The sequence below is a fragment of the Ambystoma mexicanum genome, chromosome 1p (assembly GCF_040938575.1).
Source record: "Ambystoma mexicanum isolate Mex_15411 chromosome 1p, UKY_AmexF1_1, whole genome shotgun sequence".
Lineage (NCBI taxonomy): Eukaryota > Metazoa > Chordata > Amphibia > Caudata > Ambystomatidae > Ambystoma > Ambystoma mexicanum.
Window position 1 is genome coordinate 1,475,493,144 of NC_090921.1, and position 12,227 is coordinate 1,475,505,370.

Sequence of the window (12,227 nt, forward strand, 5' to 3'; positions counted from 1 at the left end):
ATTGGTCACTTTGTCAATTTGGGAAATATTTCTGCAGAAGCATGAGATTGATGCAGAATTCCCACCCACAGCTTTAGATTTACTATGACTAGTTTGCTGTTTTGTTGGAAGCAGCAGTCCATAAATGGTCACAGGTCAGTACTGCTGTGGGAAATGACCAATGAGATGCATTTAACCTTCTTTGTCCCAGTGCTACTTAAATGTGATGCAGGCTACAAGTCAGTTTGAAGATAATTGTCATATTCGTGAATTTCCTTCAGATCACATTTAGTTTTTCTTTAGGTTGTTGTGAGGATAAGGGTTTTATGTGTGAATGAGTTAGGCATTTTTTTCCAAGGGAAGAAAAAATCCCCCTGCAACTGGCCTCCCTCTTATGCTCCAGTCAGAAATATGCCTCTCAGCTGGTCGGTTAGCTCAGTTGGTTAGAGCGTGGTGCTAATAACGCCAATGTCACGGGTTCGATCCCCGTATTGGCCACTTTGTCATTTTGGGAAATATTTCTGCAGAAGGATGAGATTGATGCAGAATTGGCACTCACAGCTTTAGAGTTACTAACACAAGATTGCTGTTTTGTTGGAAGCAGCTGTGCATACATAGTCACGGGTCAGTACTGCTGCGGACATAACCAATGTTGTTGTGAGGATAAGGGTTGTATTTGTGAATGAGTTAGGCATTTTCTTTCAAGGGAAGAAAACTCCCCCCTGCAACTGGCCTCCCTCCTATGCTCCAGTCAGAAGACATACTTTTTCTGACTGAGCATGGTGCTAATCACGCCAAGTTAGCAGATTTGATCCCAGTATTGGCCACTTTGTCAATTTGGGAAATATTTCTGCAGAAGCATGAGATTGATGCAGAATTCCCACCCACAGCTTTAGATTTACTATGACTAGTTTGCTGTTTTGTTGGAAGCAGCAGTCCATAAATGGTCACAGGTCAGTACTGCTGTGGGAAATGACCAATGAGATGCATTTAACCTTCTTTGTCCCAGTTCTACTTAAATGTGATGCAGGCTACAAGTCAGTTTGAAGATAATTGTCATATTCATGAATTTCCTTCAGATCACATGTAGTTTTTCTTTAGGTTGTTGTGAGGATAAGGGTTTTATGTGTGAATGACTTAGGCATTTTTTTTCCAAGGGAAGAAAAAATCCCCCTGCAACTGGCCTCCCTCTTATGCTCCAGTCAGAAACAGGATTCTCAGCTGGTCGGTTAGCTCAGTTGGTTAGAGCGTGGTGCTAATAACGCCGAGGTCACGGGTTCGATCCCCGTATTGGCCACTTTGTCATTTTGGGAAATATTTCTGCAGAAGCATGAGATTGTTTCAGAATTGGCACTCACAGCTTTAGAGTTACTAACACAAGATTGCTGTTTTGTTGGAAGCAGCTGTGCATACATAGTCACGGGTCAGTACTGCTGAGGACATAACCAATATTGTTGTGAGGATAAGGGTTGTATTTGTGAATGAGTTAGGCATTTTCTTTCAAGGGAAGAAAACTCCCCCCTGCAACTGGCCTCCCTCCCTTGCTCCAGTCAGAAGGCATACTTTTTCTGACTGAGCATGGTGCTAATCACGCCAAGTTAGCGAATTTGATCCCAGTATTGGCCACTTTGTCAATTTGGGAAATATTTCTGCAGAAGCATGAGATTGATGCAGAACTCCCACCCACAGCTTTAGATTTACTATGACTAGTTTGCTATTTTGTTGGAAGCAGCAGTCCATAAATGGTCACAGGTCAGTACTGCTGTGGGAAATGACCAATGAGATGCATTTAACCTTCTTTGTCCCAGTTCTACTTAAATGTGATGCAGGCTACAAGTCAGTTTGAAGATAATTGTCATATTCATGAATTTCCTTAAGATCGCATGTAGTTTTTCTTTAGGTTGTTGTGAGGATAAGGGTTTTATGTGTGAATGAGTTAGGCATTTTTTTCCAAGGGAAAAAGACTCTCAGCTGGCCGGTTAGCTCAGTTGGTTAGAGCGTGGTGCTAATAACGCCAAGGTCACGGGTTCGATTCCCGTATTGGCCACTTTGTCATTTTGGGAAATATTTCTGCAGAAGCATGAGATTGATGCAGAATTGGCACTCACAGCTTTAGAGTTACTAACACAAGATTGCTGTTTTGTTGGTAGCAGCTGTGCATACATGGTCACGGGTCAGTACTGCTGCGGGACATAACCAATGTTGTTGTGAGGAAAAGGGTTGTATTTGTGAATGAGTTAGGCATTTTCTTTCAAGGGAAGAAAACTACCCCCTGCAACTGGCCTCCCTCCTATGCTCCAGTCAGAAGGCATACTTTTTCTGACTGAGCATGGTGCTAATCACGCGAAGTTAGCGAATTTGATCCCAGTATTGGTCACTTTGTCAATTTGGGAAATATTTCTGCAGAAGCATGAGATTGATGCAGAATTCCCACCCACAGCTTTAGATTTACTATGACTAGTTTGCTGTTTTGTTGGAAGCAGCAGTCCATAAATGGTCACAGGTCAGTACTGCTGTGGGAAATGACCAATGAGATGCATTTAACCTTCTTTGTCCCAGTGCTACTTAAATGTGATGCAGGCTACAAGTCAGTTTGAAGATAATTGTCATATTCGTGAATTTCCTTCAGATCACATTTAGTTTTTCTTTAGGTTGTTGTGAGGATAAGGGTTTTATGTGTGAATGAGTTAGGCATTTTTTTCCAAGGGAAGAAAAAATCCCCCTGCAATTGGCCTCCTCTTATGCTCCAGTCAGAAACAGGACTCTCAGCTGCCCGTTTAGAGCGTGGTGCTAATAACGCCAAGGTCACGGGTTCGATCCCCGTATTGGCCACTTTGTCATTTTGGGAAATATTTCTGCAGAAGCATGAGATTGATGCAGAATTGGCACTCACAGCTTTAGAGTTACTAACACAAGATTGCTGTTTTGTTGGAAGCAGCTGTGCATACATGGTCACGGGTCAGTACTGCTGCGGGACATAACCAATGTTGTTGTGAGGATAAGGGCTGTATTTGTGAATGAGTTAGGCATTTTCTTTCAAGGGAAGAAAGCTCCCCCCTGCAACTGGCCTCGCTCCTATGCTCCAGTCAGAAGGCATACTTTTTCTGACTGAGCATGGTGCTAATAACGCCAAGTTAGCGTATTTGATCCCTGTATTGGCCACTTTGTCAATTTGGGAAAAATGTCTGCAGAAGCATTAGATTGATGCAGAATTCCCACCCACAGCTTTAGATTTACTATGACAAGTTTACTGTTTTGTTGGAAGCAGCAGTCCATAAATGGTCACAGGTCAGTACTGCTGTGGGAAATGACCAATGAGATGCATTTAACCTTCTTTGTCCCAGTTCTACTTAAATGTGATGCAGGCTACAAGTCAGTTTGAAGATAATTGTCATATTCATGAATTTCCTTCAGATCACATGTAGTTTTTCTTTAGGTTGTTGTGAGGATAAGGGTTTTATGTGTGAATGAGTTAGGCATTTTTTTTCCAATGGAAGAAAAAATCCCCCTGCAACTGGCCTCCCTCTTATGCTCCAGTCAGAAACAGGACTCTCAGCTGGCCGGTTAGAGCGTGGTGCTAATAACGCCAAGGTCACGTGTTCCCGTATTGGCCACTTTGTCATTTTGGGAAATATTTCTGCAGAAGCATGAGATTGATGCAGAATTGGCACTCACAGCTTTAGAGTTACTAACACAAGATTGCTGTTTTGTTGGAAGCAGCTGTGCATACCTGGTCACGGGTCAGTACCGCTGCGGGACATAACCAATGTTGTTGTGAGGATAAGGGCTGTATTTGTGAATGAGTTAGGCATTTTCTTTCAAGGGAAGAAAACTCCGCCCTGCAACTGGCCTCCCTCCTATGCTCCAGTCAGAAGGCATACTTTTTCTGACTGAGCATGGTGCTAATAACGCCAAGTTAGCGTATTTGATCCCAGTATTGGCCACTTTGTCAATTTGGGAAAAATGTCTGCAGAAGCATTAGATTGATGCAGAATTCCCACCCACAGCTTTAGATTTACTATGACAAGTTTACTGTTTTGTTGGAAGCAGCAGTCCATAAATGGTCACAGGTCAGTACTGCTGTGGGAAATGACCAATGAGATGCATTTAACCTTCTTTGTCCCAGTTCTACTTAAATGTGATGCAGGCTACAAGTCAGTTTGAAGATAATTGTCATATTCATGAATTTCCTTCAGATCACATTTAGTTTTTCTTTAGGTTGTTGTGAGGATAAGGGTTTTATGTGTGAATGAGTTAGGCATTTTTTTCCAAGGGAAGAAAAAATCCCCCTGCAACTGGCCTCCCTCTTATGCTCCAGTCAGAAATATGCCTCTCAGCTGGCCGGTTAGCTCAGTTGGTTAGAGCTTGGTGCTAATAACGCCAAGGTCACGGGTTCGATCCCCGTATTGGCCACTTTGTCATTTTGGGAAATATTTCTGCAGAAGGATGAGATTGATGCAGAATTGGCACTCACAGCTTTAGAGTTACTAACACAAGATTGCTGTTTTGTTGGAAGCAGCTGTGCATACATAGTCACGGGTCAGTACTGCTGCGGACATAACCAATGTTGTTGTGAGGATAAGGGTTGTATTTGTGAATGAGTTAGGCATTTTCTTTCAAGGGAAGAAAACTCCCCCCTGCAACTGGCCTCCCTCCTATGCTCCAGTCAGAAGGCATACTTTTTCTGACTGAGCATGGTGCTAATCACGCCAAGTTAGCGAATTTGATCCCAGTATTGGCCACTTTGTCAATTTGGGAAATATTTCTGCAGAAGCATGAGATTGATGCAGAATTCCCACCCACAGCTTTAGATTTACTATGACTAGTTTGCTGTTTTGTTGGAAGCAGCAGTCCATAAATGGTCACAGGTCAGTACTGCTGTGGGAAATGACCAATGAGATGCATTTAACCTTCTTTGTCCCAGTTCTACTTAAATGTGATGCAGGCTACAAGTCAGTTTGAAGATAATTGTCATATTCATGAATTTCCTTCAGATCACATGTAGTTTTTCTTTAGGTTGTTGTGAGGATAAGGGTTTTATGTGTGAATGAGTTAGGCATTTTTTTTTCCAATGGAAGAAAAAATCCCCCTGCAACTGGCCTCCCTCTTATGCTCCAGTCAGAAACAGGACTCTCAGCTGGCCGGTTAGAGCGTGGTGCTAATAACGCCAAGGTCACGGGTTCGATCCCCGTATTGGCCACTTTGTCATTTTGGGAAATATTTCTGCAGAAGCATGAGATTGATGCAGAATTGGCACTCACAGCTTTAGAGTTACTAACACAAGATTGCTGTTTTGTTGGAAGCAGCTGTGCATACATGGTCATGGGTCAGTACTGCTGCGGGACATAACCAATGTTGTTGTGAGGATAAGGGTTGTATTTGTGAATGAGTTAGGCATTTTCTTTCAAGGGAAGAAAGCTCCCCCCTGCAACTGGCCTCCCTCCTATGCTCCAGTCAGAAGGCATACTTTTTCTGACTGAGCATGGTGCTAATATCGCCAAGTTAGCGTATTTGACTCTGTATTGGCCACTTTGTCAATTTGGGAAAAATGTCTGCAGAAGCATTAGATTGATGCAGAATTCCCACCCACAGCTTTAGATTTACTATGACAAGTTTACTGTTTTGTTGGAAGCAGCAGTCCATAAATGGTCACAGGTCAGTACTGCTGTGGGAAATGACCAATGAGATGCATTTAACCTTCTTTGTCCCAGTTCTACTTAAATGTGATGCAGGCTACAAGTCAGTTTGAAGATAATTGTCATATTCATGAATTTCCTTCAGATCACATGTAGTTTTTCTTTAGGTTGTTGTGAGGATAAGGGTTTTATGTGTGAATGAGTTAGGCATTTTTTTCCAAGGGAAAAAGACTCTCAGCTGGCCGGTTAGCTCAGTTGGTTAGAGCGTGGTGCTAATACCGCCAAGGTCACAGGTTCGATCCCCGTGTTGGCCACTTTGTCATTTTGGGAAATATTTCTGCAGAAGGATGAGATTGATGCAGAATTGGCACTCACAGCTTTAGAGTTACTAACACAAGATTGCTGTTTTGTTGGAAGCAGCTGTGCATACATAGTCACGGGTCAGTACTGCTGCGGACATAACCAATGTTGTTGTGAGGATAAGGGTTGTATTTGTGAATGAGTTAGGCATTTTCTTTCAAAGGAAGAAAACTCCCCCCTGCAACTGGCCTCCCTCCTATGCTCCAGTCAGAAGGCATACTTTTTCTGACTGAGCATGGTGCTAATCAAGCCAAGTTAGCGAATTTGATCCCAGTATTGGCCACTTTGTCAATTTGGGAAATATTTCTGCAGAAGCATGAGATTGATGCAGAATTCCCACCCACAGCTTTAGATTTACTATGACTAGTTTGCTGTTTTGTTGGAAGCAGCAGTCCATAAATGGTCACAGGTCCGTACTGCTGTGGGAAATGACCAATGAGATGCATTTAACCTTCTTTGTCCCAGTTCTACTTAAATGTGATGCAGGCTACAAGTCAGTTTGAAGATAATTGTCATATTCGTGAATTTCCTTCAGATCACAAGTAGTTTTTCTTTAGGTTGTTGTGAGGATAAGGGTTTTATGTGTGAATGAGTTAGGCATTTTTTTCCAAGGGAAGAAAAAATCCCCCTGCAACTGGCCTCCCTTTATTGCTCCAGTCAGAAATATGCCTCTCAGCTGGCCGGTTAGCTCAGTTGGTTAGAAGGTCACGGGTTCGATCCCCGTATTGGCCACTTTGTCATTTTGGGAAATATTTCTGCAGAAGGATGAGATTGATGCAGAATTGGCACTCACAGCTTTAGAGTTACTAACACAAGATTGCTGTTTTGTTGGAAGCAGCTGTGCATACATGGTCACGGGTCAGTACTGCTGCGGGACATAACCAATGTTGTTGTGAGGATAAGGGTTGTATTTGTGAATGAGTTAGGCATTTTCTTTCAAGGGAAGAAAACTCCCCCCTGCAACTGGCCTCCCTCCTATGCTCCAGTCAGAAGGCATACTTTTTCTGACTGAGCATGGTGCTAATCACGCCAAGTTAGCGGATTTGATCCCAGTATTGGCCACTTTGCCAATTTGGGAAATATTTCTGCAGAAGCATGAGATTGATGCAGAATTCCCACCCACAGCTTTAGATTTACTATGACTAGTTTGCTGTTTTGTTGGAAGCAGCAGTCCATAAATGGTCACAGGTCAGTACTGCTGTGGGGAATGACCAATGAGATGCATTTAACCTTCTTTGTCCCAGTTCTACTTAAATGTGATGCAGGCTACAAGTCAGTTTGAAGATAATTGTCATATTCATGAATTTCCTTCAGATCACATGTAGTTTTTCTTTAGGTTGTTGTGAGGATAAGGGTTTTATGTGTGAATGACTTAGGCATTTTTTTTCCAAGGGAAGAAAAAATCCCCCTGCAACTGGCCTCCCTCTTATGCTCCAGTCAGAAACAGGACTCTCAGCTGGTCGGTTAGCTCAGTTGGTTAGAGCGTGGTGCTAATAACGTCACGGGTTCGATCCCCGTATTGGCCACTTTGTCATTTTGGGAAATATTTCTGCAGAAGGATGAGATTGATGCAGAATTGGCACTCACAGCTTTAGAGTTACTAACACAAGATTGCTGTTTTGTTGGAAGCAGCTGTGCATACATGGTCACGGGTCAGTACTGCTGCGGGACATAACCAATGTTGTTGTGAGGATAAGGGTTGTATTTGTGAATGAGTTAGGCATTTTCTTTCAAGGGAAGAAAACTCCCCCCTGCAACTGGCCTCCCTCCTATGCTCCAGTCAGAAGGCATACTTTTTCTGACTGAGCATGGTGCTAATCACGCCAAGTTAGCGGATTTGATCCCAGTATTGGCCACTTTGTCAATTTGGGAAATATTTCTGCAGAAGCATGAGATTGATGCAGAATTCCCACCCACAGCTTTAGATTTACTATGACAAGTTTGCTGTTTTGTTGGAAGCAGCAGTCCATAAATGGTCACAGGTCAGTACTGCTGTGGGAAATGACCAATGAGATGCATTTAACCTTCTTTGTCCCAGTTCTACTTAAATGTGATGCAGGCTACAAGTCAGTTTGAAGATAATTGTCATATTCATGAATTTCCTTCAGATCACATGTAGTTTTTCTTTAGGTTGTTGTGAGGATAAGGGTTTTATGTGTGAATGAGTTAGGCATTTTTTTTCCAATGGAAGAAAAAATCCCCCTGCAACTGGCCTCCCTCTTATGCTCCAGTCAGAAACAGGACTCTCAGCTGGCCGGTTAGAGCGTGGTGCTAATAACGCCAAGGTCACGTGTTCCCGTATTGGCCACTTTGTCATTTTGGGAAATATTTCTGCAGAAGCATGAGATTGATGCAGAATTGGCACTCACAGCTTTAGAGTTACTAACACAAGATTGCTGTTTTGTTGGAAGCAGCTGTGCATACCTGGTCACGGGTCAGTACCGCTGCGGGACATAACCAATGTTGTTGTGAGGATAAGGGCTGTATTTGTGAATGAGTTAGGCATTTTCTTTCAAGGGAAGAAAACTCCGCCCTGCAACTGGCCTCCCTCCTATGCTCCAGTCAGAAGGCATACTTTTTCTGACTGAGCATGGTGCTAATAACGCCAAGTTAGCGTATTTGATCCCAGTATTGGCCACTTTGTCAATTTGGGAAAAATGTCTGCAGAAGCATTAGATTGATGCAGAATTCCCACCCACAGCTTTAGATTTACTATGACAAGTTTACTGTTTTGTTGGAAGCAGCAGTCCATAAATGGTCACAGGTCAGTACTGCTGTGGGAAATGACCAATGAGATGCATTTAACCTTCTTTGTCCCAGTTCTACTTAAATGTGATGCAGGCTACAAGTCAGTTTGAAGATAATTGTCATATTCATGAATTTCCTTCAGATCACATGTAGTTTTTCTTTAGGTTGTTGTGAGGATAAGGGTTTTATGTGTGAATGACTTAGGCATTTTTTTTCCAAGGGAAGAAAAAATCCCCCTGCAACTGGCCTCCCTCTTATGCTCCAGTCAGAAACAGGGCTATCAGCTGGTCGGATAGCTCAGTTGGTTAGAGCGTGGTGCTAATAACGCCAAGGTCACGGGTTTGATCCCCGTATTGGCCACTTTGTCATTTTGGGAAATATTTCTGCAGAAGCATGAGATTGTTGCAGAATTGGCACTCACAGCTTTAGAGTTACTAACACAAGATTGCTGTTTTGTTGGAAGCAGCTGTGCATACATAGTCACGGGTCAGTACTGCTGCGGACATAACCAATGTTGTTGTGAGGATAAGGGTTGTATTTGTGAATGAGTTAGGCATTTTCTTTCAAGGGAAGAAAACTCCCCCCTGCAACTGGCCTCCCTCCCTTGCTCCAGTCAGAAGGCATACTTTTTCTGACTGAGCATGGTGCTAATCACGCCAAGTTAGCGAATTTGATCCCAGTATTGGACACTTTGTCAATTTGGGAAATATTTCTGCAGAAGCATGAGATTGATGCAGAACTCCCACCCACAGCTTTAGATTTACTATGACTAGTTTGCTATTTTGTTGGAAGCAGCAGTCCATAAATGGTCACAGGTCAGTACTGCTGTGGGAAATGACCAATGAGATGCATTTAACCTTCTTTGTCCCAGTTCTACTTAAATGTGATGCAGGCTACAAGTCAGTTTGAAGATAATTGTCATATTCATGAATTTCCTTCAGATCGCATATAGTTTTTCTTTAGGTTGTTGTGAGGATAAGGGTTTTATGTGTGAATGAGTTAGGCATTTTTTTTCCAAGGAAAAAGACTCTCAGCTGGCCGGTTAGCTCAGTTGGTTAGAGCGTGGTGCTAATAACGCCAAGGTCACGGGTTCGATCCCCGTATTGGCCACTTTGTCATTTTGGGAAATATTTCTGCAGAAGCATGAGATTGATGCAGAATTGGCACTCACAGCTTTAGAGTTACTAACACAAGATTGCTGTTTTGTTGGTAGCAGCTGTGCATACATGGTCACGGGTCAGTACTGCTGCGGGACATAACCAATGTTGTTGTGAGGAAAAGGGTTGTATTTGTGAATGAGTTAGGCATTTTCTTTGAAGGGAAGAAAACTACCCCCTGCAACTGGCCTCCCTCCTATGCTCCAGTCAGAAGGCATACTTTTTCACACTGAGCATGGTGCTAATCACGCGAAGTTAGCGAATTTGATCCCAGTATTGGTCACTTTGTCAATTTGGGAAATATTTCTGCAGAAGCATGCATGAGATTGATGCAGAATTCCCACCCACAGCTTTAGATTTACTATGACTAGTTTGCTGTTTTGTTGGAAGCAGCAGTCCATAAATGGTCACAGGTCAGTACTGCTGTGGGAAATGACCAATGAGATGCATTTAACCTTCTTTGTCCCAGTGCTACTTAAATGTGATGCAGGCTACAAGTCAGTTTGAAGATAATTGTCATATTCGTGAATTTCCTTCAGATCACATTTAGTTTTTCTTTAGGTTGTTGTGAGGATAAGGGTTTTATGTGTGAATGAGTTAGGCATTTTTTTCCAAGGGAAGAAAAAATCCCCCTGCAATTGGCCTCCCTCTTATGCTCCAGTCAGAAAAATGCCTCTCAGCTGGCCGGTTAGCTCAGTTGGTTAGAGGGTGGTGCTAATAACGCCAAGGTCACGGGTTCAATCCCCGTATTGGCCACTTTGTCATTTTGGGAAATATTTCTGCAGAAGGATGAGATTGATGCAGAATTGGCACTCACAGCTTTAGAGTTACTAACACAAGATTGCTGTTTTGTTGGAAGCAGCTGTGCATATATAGTCACGGGTCAGTACTGCTGCGGACATAACCAATGTTGTTGTGAGGATAAGGGTTGTATTTGTGAATGAGTTAGGCATTTTCTTTCAAGGGAAGAAAACTCCCCCCTGCAACTGGCCTCCCTCCTATGCTCCAGTCAGAAGGCATACTTTTTCTGACTGAGCATGGTGCTAATCACGCCAAGTTAGCGAATTTGATCCCAGTATTGGCCACTTTGTCAATTTGGGAAATATTTCTGCAGAAGCATGAGATTGATGCAGAATTCCCACCCACAGCTTTAGATTTACTATGACTAGTTTGCTGTTTTGTTGGAAGCAGCAGTCCATAAATGGTCACAGGTCAGTACTGCTGTGGGAAATGACCAATGAGATGCATTTAACCTTCTTTGTCCCAGTTCTACCTAAATGTGATGCAGGCTACAAGTCAGTTTGAAGATAATTGTCATATTCATGAATTTCCTTCAGATCACATGTAGTTTTTCTTTAGGTTGTTGTGAGGATAAGGGTTTTATGTGTGAATGAGTTAGGCATTTTTTTTCCAATGGAAGAAAAAATCCCCCTGCAACTGGCCTCCTCTTATGCTCCAGTCAGAAACAGGACTCTCAGCTGCCCGGTTAGAGCGTGGTGCTAATAACGCCAAGGTCACGGGTTCGATCCCCGTATTGGCCACTTTGTCATTTTGGGAAATATTTCTGCAGAAGCATGAGATTGATGCAGAATTGGCACTCACAGCTTTAGAGTTACTAACACAAGATTGCTGTTTTGTTGGAAGCAGCTGTGCATACATGGTCACGGGTCAGTACTGCTGCGGGACATAACCAATGTTGTTGTGAGGATAAGGGCTGTATTTGTGAATGAGTTAGGCATTTTCTTTCAAGGGAAGAAAGCTCCCCCCTGCAACTGGCCTCGCTCCTATGCTCCAGTCAGAAGGCATACTTTTTCTGACTGAGCATGGTGCTAATAACGCCAAGTTAGCGTATTTGATCCCTGTATTGGCCACTTTGTCAATTTGGGAAAAATGTCTGCAGAAGCATTAGATTGATGCAGAATTCCCACCCACAGCTTTAGATTTACTATGACAAGTTTACTGTTTTGTTGGAAGCAGCAGTCCATAAATGGTCACAGGTCAGTACTGCTGTGGGAAATGACCAATGAGATGCATTTAACCTTCTTTGTCCCAGTTCTACTTAAATGTGATGCAGGCTACAAGTCAGTTTGAAGATAATTGTCATATTCATGAATTTCCTTCAGATCACATGTAGTTTTTCTTTAGGTTGTTGTGAGGGTAAGGGTTTTATGTGTGAATGAGTTAGGCATTTTTTTCCAATGGAAGAAAAAATCCCCCTGCAACTGGCCTCCCTCTTATGCTCCAGTCAGAAACAGGACTCTCAGCTGGCCGGTTAGAGCGTGGTGCTAATAACGCCAAGGTCACGTGTTCCCGTATTGGCCACTTTGTCATTTTGGGAAATATTTCT

General features: G+C 42.8%; 6 non-coding genes across 6 annotated transcripts; all 6 read left to right on the forward strand.

Annotated features, from left to right (window-relative positions):
* Positions 1–403: 403 nt before the first annotated feature.
* TRNAI-AAU (transfer RNA isoleucine (anticodon AAU)) lies at positions 404–477 on the forward strand. The gene has a single exon. It is a non-coding gene; the product is annotated as a tRNA-Ile (tRNA).
* A 725-nt stretch (positions 478–1,202) lies between these two features.
* TRNAI-AAU (transfer RNA isoleucine (anticodon AAU)) lies at positions 1,203–1,276 on the forward strand. The gene has a single exon. It is a non-coding gene; the product is annotated as a tRNA-Ile (tRNA).
* A 676-nt stretch (positions 1,277–1,952) lies between these two features.
* Positions 1,953–2,026, forward strand: TRNAI-AAU (transfer RNA isoleucine (anticodon AAU)). The gene has a single exon. It is a non-coding gene; the product is annotated as a tRNA-Ile (tRNA).
* Positions 2,027–4,318: 2,292 nt separating this feature from the next.
* Positions 4,319–4,392, forward strand: TRNAI-AAU (transfer RNA isoleucine (anticodon AAU)). The gene has a single exon. It is a non-coding gene; the product is annotated as a tRNA-Ile (tRNA).
* A 5,367-nt stretch (positions 4,393–9,759) lies between these two features.
* Positions 9,760–9,833, forward strand: TRNAI-AAU (transfer RNA isoleucine (anticodon AAU)). Its single transcript has one exon. It is a non-coding gene; the product is annotated as a tRNA-Ile (tRNA).
* Positions 9,834–10,562: 729 nt separating this feature from the next.
* Positions 10,563–10,636, forward strand: TRNAI-AAU (transfer RNA isoleucine (anticodon AAU)). The gene has a single exon. It is a non-coding gene; the product is annotated as a tRNA-Ile (tRNA).
* Positions 10,637–12,227: the final 1,591 nt, after the last annotated feature.